A 13,509-nucleotide genomic window follows, 5' to 3' on the forward strand; every position below is an offset into this window, starting at 1 on the left:
AGCAGCAGCCAACGGCACGCCAATCTCCCGAAATGGGAACAGCTGTGCCCGACTTCGCTCCCGCACCGGCCACGGCCGGGCGGTAGAGCGAAGCAAAAAACTAACAGAGTCGTTGACTCCGATGAGTCCGACTCTGAATAGCCACGAGCGGCCAGTGCCCGTGAGCATTGGGGCCGGTTGGAGCGGCTGGGAGCGGGGAACAAGAGCAGCCGCGACGGCCAGTGCCCGTGAGCATTGGAGCAGGTTGGAGCGGCTGCAGGAACTGGAGCAGGAGCGACTTCAGGAGCAGCCGCGACGGCCAATGCCCGTGAGCATTGGAGCCGGTTGGAGCGGCTGCAGGAACTGGAGCAGCCGCGAGTGGCCAGTGCCCGAGAGCATTGGAGCCAGTTGGAGCGGCTGTTGGAGCAAGTACTCCAAAGTGACAGGCTCCGGGAGATGGAGACTAGTCACAGTGGGCAGCTAGTAAGTCCTACAGCAGTACCTCTTGTAGGGCTGCACAGTGTTTCTCCCTCATCAGAGGGGAGTACAGGGGGTCAATTCTGGGCTGACCCTGAAGAGGGGTGCAGAACATACCCCTAGTGCACATGGGGTGCAAGAAAACCTATTGGATATGGTGTCCCAGTTTATTCAACCTGACCAAACTGGCCAAAACCTGGAACCTAAAATAGCTGCAAGTATCGACTACGTGTCCTTCAACCAGCTATAAGGACAGGCATTATTGGACACCACAGCAAGACACTTACCACCAGGGAACTGCAAAACACTGAATGTTCCCAGTGCCAACCAATGTATTTGAAAACATGTCGGAGCCTCAATCAGAGCCAGGGACTTGAAACTACAGAAAGTTCTGAAAGTCCTAACAGCGGGAATTACGGTTTTCGCCCGCACAATAAACAAAAAAGACATGACACTAGATCACCAGGATGCACTGGCTTTATTTTGCAACTACCAATACGAGTAAACAGTATTAGGAAAAAGTGCCATCCAACTGGCTTTAGACCCTAATTTGCAGGCCTTTGCAAACCTGGAACCTCCAAGCCACCAATATTACTATTTGGAGGCAACTTATCAAAACAGGTAAAAGAACTTGACAAAGAGGGTAAAACCCTGGGGCTCATTAAAGCAACGTCTAAAAACTACTTCGGCCAGAAAAAGCACCCCTACGCACCACCAGTCGGCCAAGACAAACTGGTGAAAGCACAAAGGCCAGGAACACTCAACATCGGTCTTTTTAGGCCATGGCCCAGACCGGCCTTCCTGGGGAATGCGCTAACCCTCAACACCAACCCAACTACAGATCCAGACACCGGCGCCTCAACGTCCGCAGAGGATGCCGAAAAAGTAACAAACCTACCAATAGTAACCATGGAGGTAGGTGGGTCTGGTTCCTTACGAGGTTGGTGGGAGATTACAATTCTATCTGGATGCATGGAATAAATTAACTACCGACACTTATATTTTCAGAAGTATAGGGTTATACCATAGAATTTATACAAAAACATAATCCTCCAGTTCAGCATGTACCGAACCGAATGTTCGTGCTTACAGGCAAAGAAAAATCAAAAGCGCATGCTGAACTACAGTGGCCTTATAAAAAGGAGTAATGGAGGAAACCCAACACGAATCACAGGAATTCGTGTCCAAAATCTTTATCATAAACAAGATGGTGGTTGCCGCATCATCATAGATTTGACTAATTTGAATACTTTCGTACTATATATTCATTACTAGATGGAAACCTTTGTTACTGCTATGCAATTGATTTCCTAAGGTTACTACATGGCAAGCATCGATTTAAAAGATGCTTACTATACAGTACCCATTAGAGGTGACCACAGATGTTATTTAACACAATGGATCATCTGGGGTACACCCTTAACTCAGTTCACATGTCAGTGACTTTGCCGAAAGAAAAGGTTACAGCCTTAATGAAGGCTTGCAGCAAAATCATTGACATCACAAAACCATCCATCAGACTGGTAGCAAGAATAATTGGCATAATAGTGGCTGCGTTTCCAGCCACACAAATCGGACCTTTCCATTATCAAAGATTACAGAGGGCTAAAATACGAGCACGCAAAAATTATGGTGGTCATTTTGACAGACCAATGAAGCTACCAACAGAGGCCATAATGGAACTAAAATGGTGGAAAGATACCATTAGGCATTGTTCCAATCCAAACATTATCAGCAACCCGTCTATGGTACTACAAACTGATGCCAGTGCACTTGGTTGGGGTGCTACCAATTCCATCTCCAGCTGTGGGGGAGATGGAGTGCACAGGAGGCATCATTATTACAAACACTGGGCATAAACTACCTGGGAATGTTAAGTGCATTCCATGGCCTTAAGTCATATTGTTCTGGGTTATATCACCAGCATGTTAGACTACAAATTGACAACACCACCGTGGTAGCATATATCAACCATATGGGTGGAAACAAATCGACATCATGTGACAATCTGGCAATAGTGTATCCAGAGAGATATTTGGATATCAGCTACCTACTTACCAGGTAAACTAAATTTAGTGGCAGACAACAGGTCACGCAAATTCAATGAAAACACTGAATGGATGTTGGATAAAAATGTATTTGCTGAAATTACAGCACGGTATGGAACACCAGATATCGACCTATTCGCATCCAGGCTCACACCAGTTATCGAATTATGTTCATGGGAACCAGAACCTGGGGCAGCGGCAACAGATGCATTTTCGCTGCATTGGGGGATATTGTTTATTTATGCATTCCCTCCTTTCTGCCTCATCAGTCGGGTATTAAGGAAAATACAGCAAGACTCCGCGTCTGGTATTTTCATAGTACCCGATTGGCCTACTCAACCATGGGTCCCGGTGATACTCGACATGGTATTAGAACCATGCATCACCATCCATCATAGACTTAATTTATTGGTTCATCCCGCAACAAGGGGAAGTTACCCATGTCATAATTATATAAACCTATTAATTTGTAGAGTTTGAAAGCACCTCTACTACACCTGGGACTGACGGACCGAACAGTGGATATTATTTCAGCGGCCCACAGACAGTCCACCAAAAAACAGTACTTGGTGTCATCAAGAAATGGGAAAAGTACTGTCACAACAATAACATCACCCACAGATCTATGAACATCCCGTCTGTTCTGGAATTCCTGGCAAGCCTCCATTACGATGAGAGGCTCAGTTATAGTGCCATCAACTGCGCCAGAAGTGCTCTGTCAACATACCTGTGGCAAGGAACAGAGCGGCATTCTGTTGGGACACACCCTGGTAACCAAACTCATGAGGGGCATTTTTTAATGTTAATCCCCCAAGAACCAGGTACTCCCAAATATGGGATGTGAGCATTGTACTGACCATGTTAAAAAACTGGTCTCCAGCTACAGCTCTGTCCCTACAGAAACTGACTATGAAAACAGTCATGCTGATGGCCTTGGTCACGGCACAAAGGGTCCAGTCACTACAGAAACTAAGGCTGGACAACATGACTATTTCATCTGGAAATTTAACTTTTCACATCAATGAATTAGTCAAACAGAACAGACAGGCTCTGTCAACATACCTGTGGCAAGGAACAGAGCGGCATTCTGTTGGGACACACCCTGGTAACCAAACTCAGGGTAACCAAACGCAGGCCTAAAAACAGAATTCAGGGCCTACCCGACAGATGATCGTCTCTGTATTGTAACACACTTACTATTATATATGGAGTATACTAAGATCATCAGAGGCAAAGAAATGTCACTTTTAATCAGCTACAAACAGCCACTCAAAAAAAAAAAAGTGACAGTCCAGACCATCTCTAGATGGCTAAAACAGGTCCTAATAAAGGCTGGAGTAGACACTAGCATTTTTAAATCTCACTCCACCAGGGCTGCAACTACATCGGCAGCTATGAAGTTGGATGTTCCTATGGACCAAATCCTCAAGACAGCAGGATGGTCAACGGAGAAAACTTTCCAACGATTTTATAACAAACCAGTCATTGAACCTGGAACATTTGCAGAAACAATTTTAAGTTCTGTAATATAATTTTACCCCATAAATAGGGGCTATAATTTGGTGTTAATATATTTATCGTTGGTTTTTCAATATCGTATTGATGTCTAATGATGTTAACACTATTCTCCCCATAATCAAGGCAGATGTGATGCATGGACTCGTTTCCACGGCATGAAATCACAGAGCTTTAAAATCTTCACGTAGTCACTCACGTGACTCCGAAGTAAAATAGTAAGATTAAACGAGAACTTACCAGTTTGAAGTTTGATCATTATTTTATGAGAAGTAACGTTGAGGGATTACGTGCCCTCCGCTCCCACCCTTGATCATATACTCAACTGGTATATCTTCTCTAATCTTACTATGTTTAGTCATTACAGTTATCTGTGATTTCACACCGCTGCTTTGAAGAATGACACGCATGCGTCCTGGCGGGGTTCTTCACGTAATCCCTCAACGTTACTCCTCATAAAATAACGATCAAACTTCAAACTGGTAAGTTCTCGTTTAATCTTACTATTATAAATTAATCTAAAGTTATGTTTCTTTATATGAATACAGACACAGAACAATATCAGAATCCATCATCTGAGTGATATGTTTTCACACGTTGAGATGGTAATACTCCTATTTTGGTAGAACTGTAGATAATGCTGCAAACTACAAAAATGTGACAACAAAAGTTTACATTAAGCTGGAGAGAGTGCAGATAAGATTTTTACGAGAATGTTGCCAGGAATCGAAGGCCAGAGCTATAAGGAGGGGTTGGGCAGGCTAGGACTCTATGGACTGCAGGAGGATGAGGGGAGATCTTATAGAGTTGTTAGTATTATGACGGGAATAGATAAGGTAGGAGAGTCAAGAACTGGAGGAAATAGGTTTAAGGTGAGGGGAAAAGATGTAATAGTAACTTGAGGGGCATTTCTTTTCATGCAGAGGGTGGTGGGTATATGGAACAAGCTGCCAGAGGAGATAGTTGAGAGGTACAATAACAACACTTGGACAGGTACATGGATAGGAAAGTTTTAGAGGGATATGGAGCAAAGGTGGGCAGGTGGGACAAATGTAGATGGGGCATCTTGATTGGCATGGGAAAGTTGGGACCAAAGGGCTTGTTTCCATGCTGTATGACTATGACTCAATATTCTGACTATGAGAGTTATTGTAATAAAACACAGGTCAGTTTGAAGGCAGGCTTCATTTACAGTAGTTCATTGTGAAGTCACTATCTCTACACTTTACCATAAAATAAGCTAAATTCACCTTTGTGTAGCATTATAAATAGTCTTAAAACTGTGTTACATTTTCTGAATATCACACGTAGATAGATAATTGAAAACCACCCAAATCCCTTCGTTATACCGGAAATGGTGGTTATAAAAGACAACTACAGTGATAAAGAAAGTGATTTTGCATCATATCACCTTTATAATTTTGTGGACTGAATCTAATATTGGTTTGACCTTAATGCATGGCCAGGCAAAGTGAGAGATTGCCATGGAGCTTTAGAGATACAGCTTGGGCCCACCGAGTCCGCGCTGGCCAGCGATCATCCCGCACGCTAGCACTATTTTACACACTATTTACAATTTGCAGAAGCCAATTAACCTACAAACCCGTACATCTTTGGAGTGTGGGTGGAAACGGGAGCACCCAGAAAAAACCCACGTGGTCACAAGGAGAACATACCAACTCCACACAGATGGCACCCAAAGACTGGGTCTCGGAAGCTGTTAGGCAGCAACTCTACCGCTGCGCCACTGTGCCGCTGGGCAAGGTATGAAAGAGGATAAGAATGAAATAGTCGAGGCCAATTAAAAATTGAGAAAATGGGCAGAATCCCAATTAAGTTTGGGTCAAATAAATCAATATCTCTTATCTACAATAGCTAGGATTCCAGATTGCCCATTAATCTCAGGCAGAAACAGAATTTAAAAAATAAAAGAGTATTCCTGGAGATAATGGCTGCTCCTGTGAATCTTTGAGAGTTCGAGGTTATCAATGCACAAGAAGAAAGTAAATGGTGCATTGTGAGTTGGGATGGCTTCAAGGTTGTGCACTCTTTATTGTTTGTATAGAATAATAAACTGCAGTGCCCTCCATAATGTTTGGGACAAAGACCCATCAATTATTTATTTGCCTCTGTACTCCACAATTTCAGATTTGTAATAGAAAAAAATCACATGTGGTTAAAGTGCACATTGTCAGATTTTATAAGGGTATCTTTATACATTATACACCATGAAGAAATTACAGCTGCGTTTATACATAGTTCCCCCCGCCCCCCCCCCCACCCCCCAGATCAGAGAAATCCAGATCATTAGACAGCACTAAATCCAGAATTGCCTTCCAATTGCCTTTGCATGCAAAGGATATACAACAAAATATTAAACATGACTACTTTCATTTACATGACATTGCTGTGTCCGAAACATAATGGTGCCCTGAAATGGGGGGACTATGTATGAACACTGCTGTAATTTCTACATGGCAGAACCAAAATGTATAAAAACAGCCTTTATTAAAATCTGACAATGTGCACTTTAACCACATGTGATTTTTACTATTACAAATCTCAAATTGTGGAGTACAGAGGCAAATAAATAAATGATGGGTCTTTGTCCCAAACATTATGGAGGGCACTGTACTTAACCACCCTGAGCAGATCCCGTACCAACTCCACCAGTGAGCCTTCTCATGACCAAATAGGTGCGCATAAATAAACAATGCTTACTGCTTTCGAGAGGTAGAATTAGGCTCCAAAATGAACATTTGCAAGGGCAAGTGTGCAATTAAGTGGCATGGAAACATATTTTATATCCTCATATTTGGCAAGGCCACCAGCGTAATCAAGGACGAGTCTGAAGAAAGGTCTCAACCCGAGACGTTACCCTCCTTTCTAACCAGAGAGGCTGCCTATCCCGCTGAGTTATTCCAGCATTTGCAGTACCTTCCTACACACAAGTCTCAGCCTGGTCACTCCCTCTTCTCTCCTCTCCCATCAGGCAAGAGGTACAGAAGAAGTGTGAAAACACACACCTCCAGATTCAGAACAGTTTCTTCCCAGCTGTTATCGGGCAACTGAACCATCTTATCACCAAATAGAGAGCGGTCCTGCCCTCCCATCTATCTCATTGGAGAACCTTGGATTATCTTTAATCGGACTTTATTTTGCACTAAAAGTTGTTCCCTTCATCATGTAACTGTACACTGTGGATGGCTCGATTGTTCAAGTTCAAGTTCAAGTGAGTTTATTGTCATGTGTCCCTGTATAGGACAATGAAATTCTTGCTTTGCTTAAGCACACAGAAAATAGTAGGCATTTACTACAAAACAGATAAATGTGTCCATATACCATGATATAAATATATACACACATGAATAAATAAACTGATAAAGTGCAAATAGCAGAAAGTGGTTATTAATAATCAGAGTTTTGTCCGAGCCAGGTTTAATAGCCTGATGGCTGTGGGGAAATAGCTATTCCTGAACCTGGTTGTTGCAGTCTTCAGGCTCCTGTACCTTCTACCTGAAGGTAGCAGGGAGATGAGTGTGTGGCCAGGATGGTGTGGGTCTTTGATGATACTGCCAGCCTTTTTGAGGCAGCAACTGCGATAAATCCCCTCGATGGAAGGAAGGTCAGAGCCGATGATGGACTGGGCAGTGTTTACTACTTTTTGTAGTCTTTTCCTCTCCAGGGCGCTCAAATTGCCGAACCAAGCCGCGATGCAACCGGTCAGCATGCTCTCTACTGTGCACCTGTAGACGTTCGAGAGAGTCTTCCTTGACAAACCGACTCTCCGTAATCTTCTCAGGAAATAGAGGCGCTGATGAGCTTTTTTGATAATTGCGTTAGTGTTCTCGGACCAGGAAAGATCTTCAGAGATTTACATGTAATCATGTAAAGTCTTTCCACTGACTGGTTAGCACACAACAAAAAGGTTTTCACTGTACCTCGGTCGGTACACGTGACAACAAACTTAACGAACTAACTAAAAATAGACACAAAGTGCTTGAGTAATTCAGCGGGTCTGGCAGTGTCTCTGGAGAACATAGATAGGTGACTTCGCGGGTCGGGACCCTTCTTCAGACTGATTGCAGCCGGAGGGTGAATGCTGGAAATGGAGAGGCTTGGGAGGTGATCTGTGGCAGAGAGTCCCGGGTCAGAACATGGTCGAAGGGGAGTGCAGCAGGAATCATAGAGAGGGAGCAGTGAGAGAACGTCTCACAGAACTCCCATTGGAGAAAGGAGGAGAACCTCTTCAAAGTAGGCACACCTTGAGGAGATTTCACAATGGAGCAGTAAAATGGAGCAACAAGGAACCGCAGGTGCTGGTTTACAAAAAAAACAGTGCTGGAATAACTCAACAGCAGGCGACCTTTTGTGTCGGGAGTCTTCTTCATATCTACTTATTCTTCAAGTATCAGTACACCAACACTGAAATACAGACCTTAAGCAATTATAAATTTGCACAAACATGTGCAACCGGTTTTATTTGGCATGTCGGAATATCAGGGAAAAGTTTGGGACTGAATTGTTAAAATTCTCAGAACACATTTTATCTTTTCCATACTCCATACAATCATGCCCAGTGATTTTTTAAAAATAATTCTTATAGTTTGTTCAATGTCGATACAACAAACTGCAGATACTGGATTAGAAACAAAGCACAGGAGTAACTCAACGGGTGAGATAGCATCTCTGACCCGCAGTTACTCCAGCATTTTGTATTTTTTGTTAAATATTAAACATTGTCTAGTTAGTAGTAGAAATTTGGTATTTTTGAATATTCAAAAGTTAGAAGTGCTACTATAGGGAAATCAGATTCACTTTATAAAAAGATTCCTGATAAAAAATCTATAGGAAGGAACTGTAGACGCTGAATTATACTGAAGATAGATGCAAAATACTGGAGTAAAGGGCCTGTCTCACTTTCACAACTTAATTCAAAACCTCTGCCGAGTTTAAAGGACCTAAAAAAAAAAATCAAGATCGTGGTAATCTACGAACTTCTACGACCTTCCACGACTATGTTCACAAACTCATACGAACTCCTACGAGTATGTCTACGAATTCCCACGACTATTTTGATTTCCTCCTTACGAGTAAAAAGTTGCAATTTCTTTCATCCTGACCATTTTTTTACTCGTGAACATTTTTTATCGGGCTGGAAAAAACGTCACGACTTACCTGATGCCACGAGTACCTACGGCAAGCATAACGGACCGCTACGATATATTTACTAACTCCTACGAGCTCTTACGGACTCGTTAGAAACATTCTGCTAGTTTGAATCAAGGGTGAAAACTCGGGAGAATTCGTGAATAACTCGTACAAGTGAAACAGGCCCTTAACTCAGCAGGTCAGGCAGCATCTCTGGCGAAAGGGAATAGGTGGAAGGAACTGCAGATTCTGGTTGTACCTGCCAAAAATCTGTTAGTTAATTTGAACAATTAACGCAGGAGACTTTAGACACATTGTTTTCCCAGGATGGAAATGTCAAAGACTAGAGGGCATAGATTTAAGGTGAGAGGGGCAAAGATTAAAGGAGATGTTCAGGGTAAATTGTGGACACAGAGGTTGGTGGGGCCATGAAGGTGCTGCCAGGGCTGTAGATGGAGGCATTTATAACAGAGGCATTTAAGAGGCTTTTAGACAGGCACATGTAATGGTGGAATATGGATTATGTGCAAGCAGGTAAGAATTGGCATCAAACCCAGTACAAGCATTCTGGGCCATAGGGCCTGTAACTGTGTTGTACTGTTCTATGTTCTATGTTATAATACAGAGGCGTTTAAATAATTTGCTAAACCCAAATGTCGTGGGATTTTGATGAATAACTGTAAAGTGATATTGGCTGAAAACTAATCAATGAAACAGTGGCACAGTGGTAGAGACGCTGCCTTACAGCGCCAGGGACCTGGGTTTGATCCTGAGTATGGTGCTGTCTGAACCAGTGCTAGTGTACGGGGATCACTGGTCGGCGTGTGAGTCAGTGGGCCCAAAGGGCCTGTTTCTGCGCTGAGGGCCTGCAATTTCTGCAATTAAAATTTGATATTGATAATAGTTATAATACACAATAACTGGAGAATGCAACAGTTTGTGTGGCATGTTTCCAAAGAACAGAAAATATCCATTGAAAATATTCTGAAGAAGGCTCAACCCGAAACGTCACTATTCCTTTTCTCCAGAGATGCTGCCTGACAACACTGAGTTACGCCAGCTTTTTGTGTCTATCCTCCTTTGAATGGCAACCAAGTTGTTGCTGTACGTGTGACTGTGATGTGATGGAAATTCAATTTCCGTATTTCTGACAAACGGCAGAACAAGCAGCAAAGCTTCAAGGAAATTCTTGCACAATGTCATTGCTGAATCGTTGATGGGTGCTGAGGGTTGTCTGCCCTTAAAACGCTGCAATGATTTCTGGAGGCAAAATAGGTCCCCTGATTGATCTTCCCCTCCCTGGAAGAATAGGCTTCCTGTCACAGTGATGTGGTCCGTCTACAATCCAGGCACCACCTTACCCCCTTCCTGAAAGTCAGTGAAAAGGATTTCAGTCCGTGTTCTTAACATGACTATAAATGGTTCATCAGCATGCTTAAGATGAGCATGTTAGCATCATTTAAGAATTCATATCCATATACAGTGCCATGTTTTTGGTGACTAAAAGGTGGCGGTACGTACGATGAATAAACATGCATGTTACCTGGCCGGAAAACAAAATAGAGACGTTTAACTTTTTGTACACTGTACCGTCACAAAAAAGGCACTGGAAATATATATAAACAAACGGAGAAACCTCTCAACTCCTTTTGCCAATGTTGCTAGTATACACTCTCTTACCGGCTTATGGAGGGCACTACGTAAATAGGCTTTACACTCTCCTCTCTTCCAAAGTAAACTATATATTTTGTAATTTGGAATATGGAAACATTAAATTCTTGCAGAAAATTACCAGGCATTATATTATATCATATTATATATTATATTACATTATATTATATTATATATTATATTATGTTATATTATATTATATTATGTTATATTATACTGCACTATGTTATACTGCATTATGTCATATTGTATTATTCTATACATTATATTATACCATAGTATGTTATATTATTTTGTATTATATTATATTATATTGTTTTAGCTTTATTTCAGAGGAAAATAGTAACATTGTTCACTGTAATGCCTAGTGATATTTTTGTGACATTACATACTGATTTGGCATAATAAAACTATTTTTATAATAATAATGCTGTACAATTTTAATTCATTTATTAAATGAGGTTGATTTGTCATAAAATCAAAGCGTGATGCGTGGGAGGGAATATATTGCTGGAAAAATGTTGATGCTAAATGTAGCTTAATTTTCATTGATATATGTTCCGACATCTTTTTGGCCTACAATATAAAACACTGCTATGCCCATCATGGTCTCAGCAGATCAGTATTCTCAAGCCTATCTCTGAAAATAAAGTAAGCTCTATGATTACTTCTGTTGTGTCGAAAGTTATTTTAAACCCGATGATTAGATTCCAAAGCCTGTGTTTGAAAATAAGACAAGCTTTGTCAACACGTGTGTTGTGTCGAAAGCTATTCTATATTAAATATGGAAGCACGTGGAATCAAACAAGTAGCGATAGTTAGTGATGTGTTTGTAAAATGTTCCGCTTAGGGGAGTTCCTGAGCAGTCAGTCCATGCAATGTGCTTAATGAACATAAAAGTCATTAAAAAACAATGACAGGCAGCAACATTGATCACGGCTGCTCGCTGTACTCTATATTTAGTCCTTCAACCACATAATAAGAAATGAATATGTCGCGATTGTTTGCACATGCAACCAGGGGCAACTGTTGTCGGGCTTGGGCGCTGAAGCAGTACTAAAATCTGGAAGTAATCATTGACCAATGAACATAAGAAATTTACCAGAAAACATTTGAGCACAGTTGGTGTCTTTCTGGGTCCCCTGCTCGTACATTGGTACACTGTCCCTACCCCCCCTCCCTTGTCCGGCTGTAACAAGCTGCTGCATTCAACCCTGAGCCTCGGGGTGTTGGAGGCAGCAAAGAAACAGTGGCGTCAGACACCTGCTGAGATCCAGCAATGGAGAACCATGGCTTCCATTGTTAGCTGCCTGCCTCCCAACCCTCTCCTCCTCCCTCCGCCCTGCCATTGTGCAAAGCCGAAGGCCTGGACAAGCGGCAACTTTTCTCATCCTCGACATCAACAACAACAACAGAAGAAAAAAAACACCCCTGTCAGAGCCCAAATTTTTTTTTATTAGCCTGGGTTATAAGCGGGGCTGTTTACAGAGACTAATTCTCTTCTAATTACAGACACTATAAAATGATTGCTATCCACAGGCTGGCAGCACAAGGCAGAGTGGGCAAGAGAGAAACTACAGGGACGAAGAGAAACAAACAACGCGGGGTGTTTGATCGCACTGAGGTGATTGTACATTGGTACAAACAAATTAACCCAACTCATTAAAAATTACATTTTAACATCATTCTTGTTTCACTTTGTCTTTTAATTGAACATCGATTAGATTGATTTATCACTACCTTGCTAATGAGGAAAGTCTTTCGCTGCTAGACTTTGAAACACTGAAATTGGTTTTGCTTCCTGTTAGTCTATGTGTGAAAATAAAACTGATTGTGTTTATGTTTATGTGCCATTCCCCCACTTCCCACTACCTCTTCTCCCCCCCCATCCAGATTGTTTATGTTCCCTTCCCCCATTTCCCACTACCCCTTCTCCCCCCAACCCATCCAGAGACACTTCTTGCACTCCTCCCCACCTCCCAATCCCCTACTCTCTCCCCATAATCTGAATGCACCACCTTATCCCACCCTCTCACTCCCCTTCTCTTGTCCCTCCCAAATCTGATTGCATCTCCTCCCCCCATCCTCCCACTCCCCCTCTCTCTCCCCACCAAAATGTGATTGTATCTCTTCCCCCCCCCCCGCTCCCCCTCCTCTTCTCTCCCCAAAATGTGATTGTATTGTTTCCCCACCCTCCTGCTCCCCTTCTTTCTCTCCCCCCAAATCTGTTTGTATCTTCTCTCTCTCCCCCTTTTCTTTCCCCTCCAAATGTGATTGTATTCTCTCCCCCTTTTCTTTCCCCTCCAAATGTGATTGTATTCTCTCCCCCACCCTCCCCTCCGTCTCTCTGCCCCCCCTTCTCCCCCCTCCCCCCTAAATCTGATCCTATCTCCTTTCCCTGCCCTCCCACTCCACCTTCTCTCTTCCCCCCTAAAACAATCTGCATTCATCTCCTCCCCCCCACCCTCCCATTCCCATCCTCCCTCTCTCTCTCTTCCCTCCCCCCCCACCCCCCCCCCCCCACCCCCCCCACACACACACACACACAAATAACAAAAATCTATGCTTTAAAATAAATTCTTGTGCTATTCTGCAGTCCGGTTAAGACATGGGCTGAGCTCGCAGGGGCTGAGAAACATCTTGCAAAGTACGTGATGTCCTCAACATA

This window comes from Amblyraja radiata, chromosome 7, assembly GCF_010909765.2.
Source record: "Amblyraja radiata isolate CabotCenter1 chromosome 7, sAmbRad1.1.pri, whole genome shotgun sequence".
In the NCBI taxonomy this organism is placed as follows: domain Eukaryota; kingdom Metazoa; phylum Chordata; class Chondrichthyes; order Rajiformes; family Rajidae; genus Amblyraja; species Amblyraja radiata.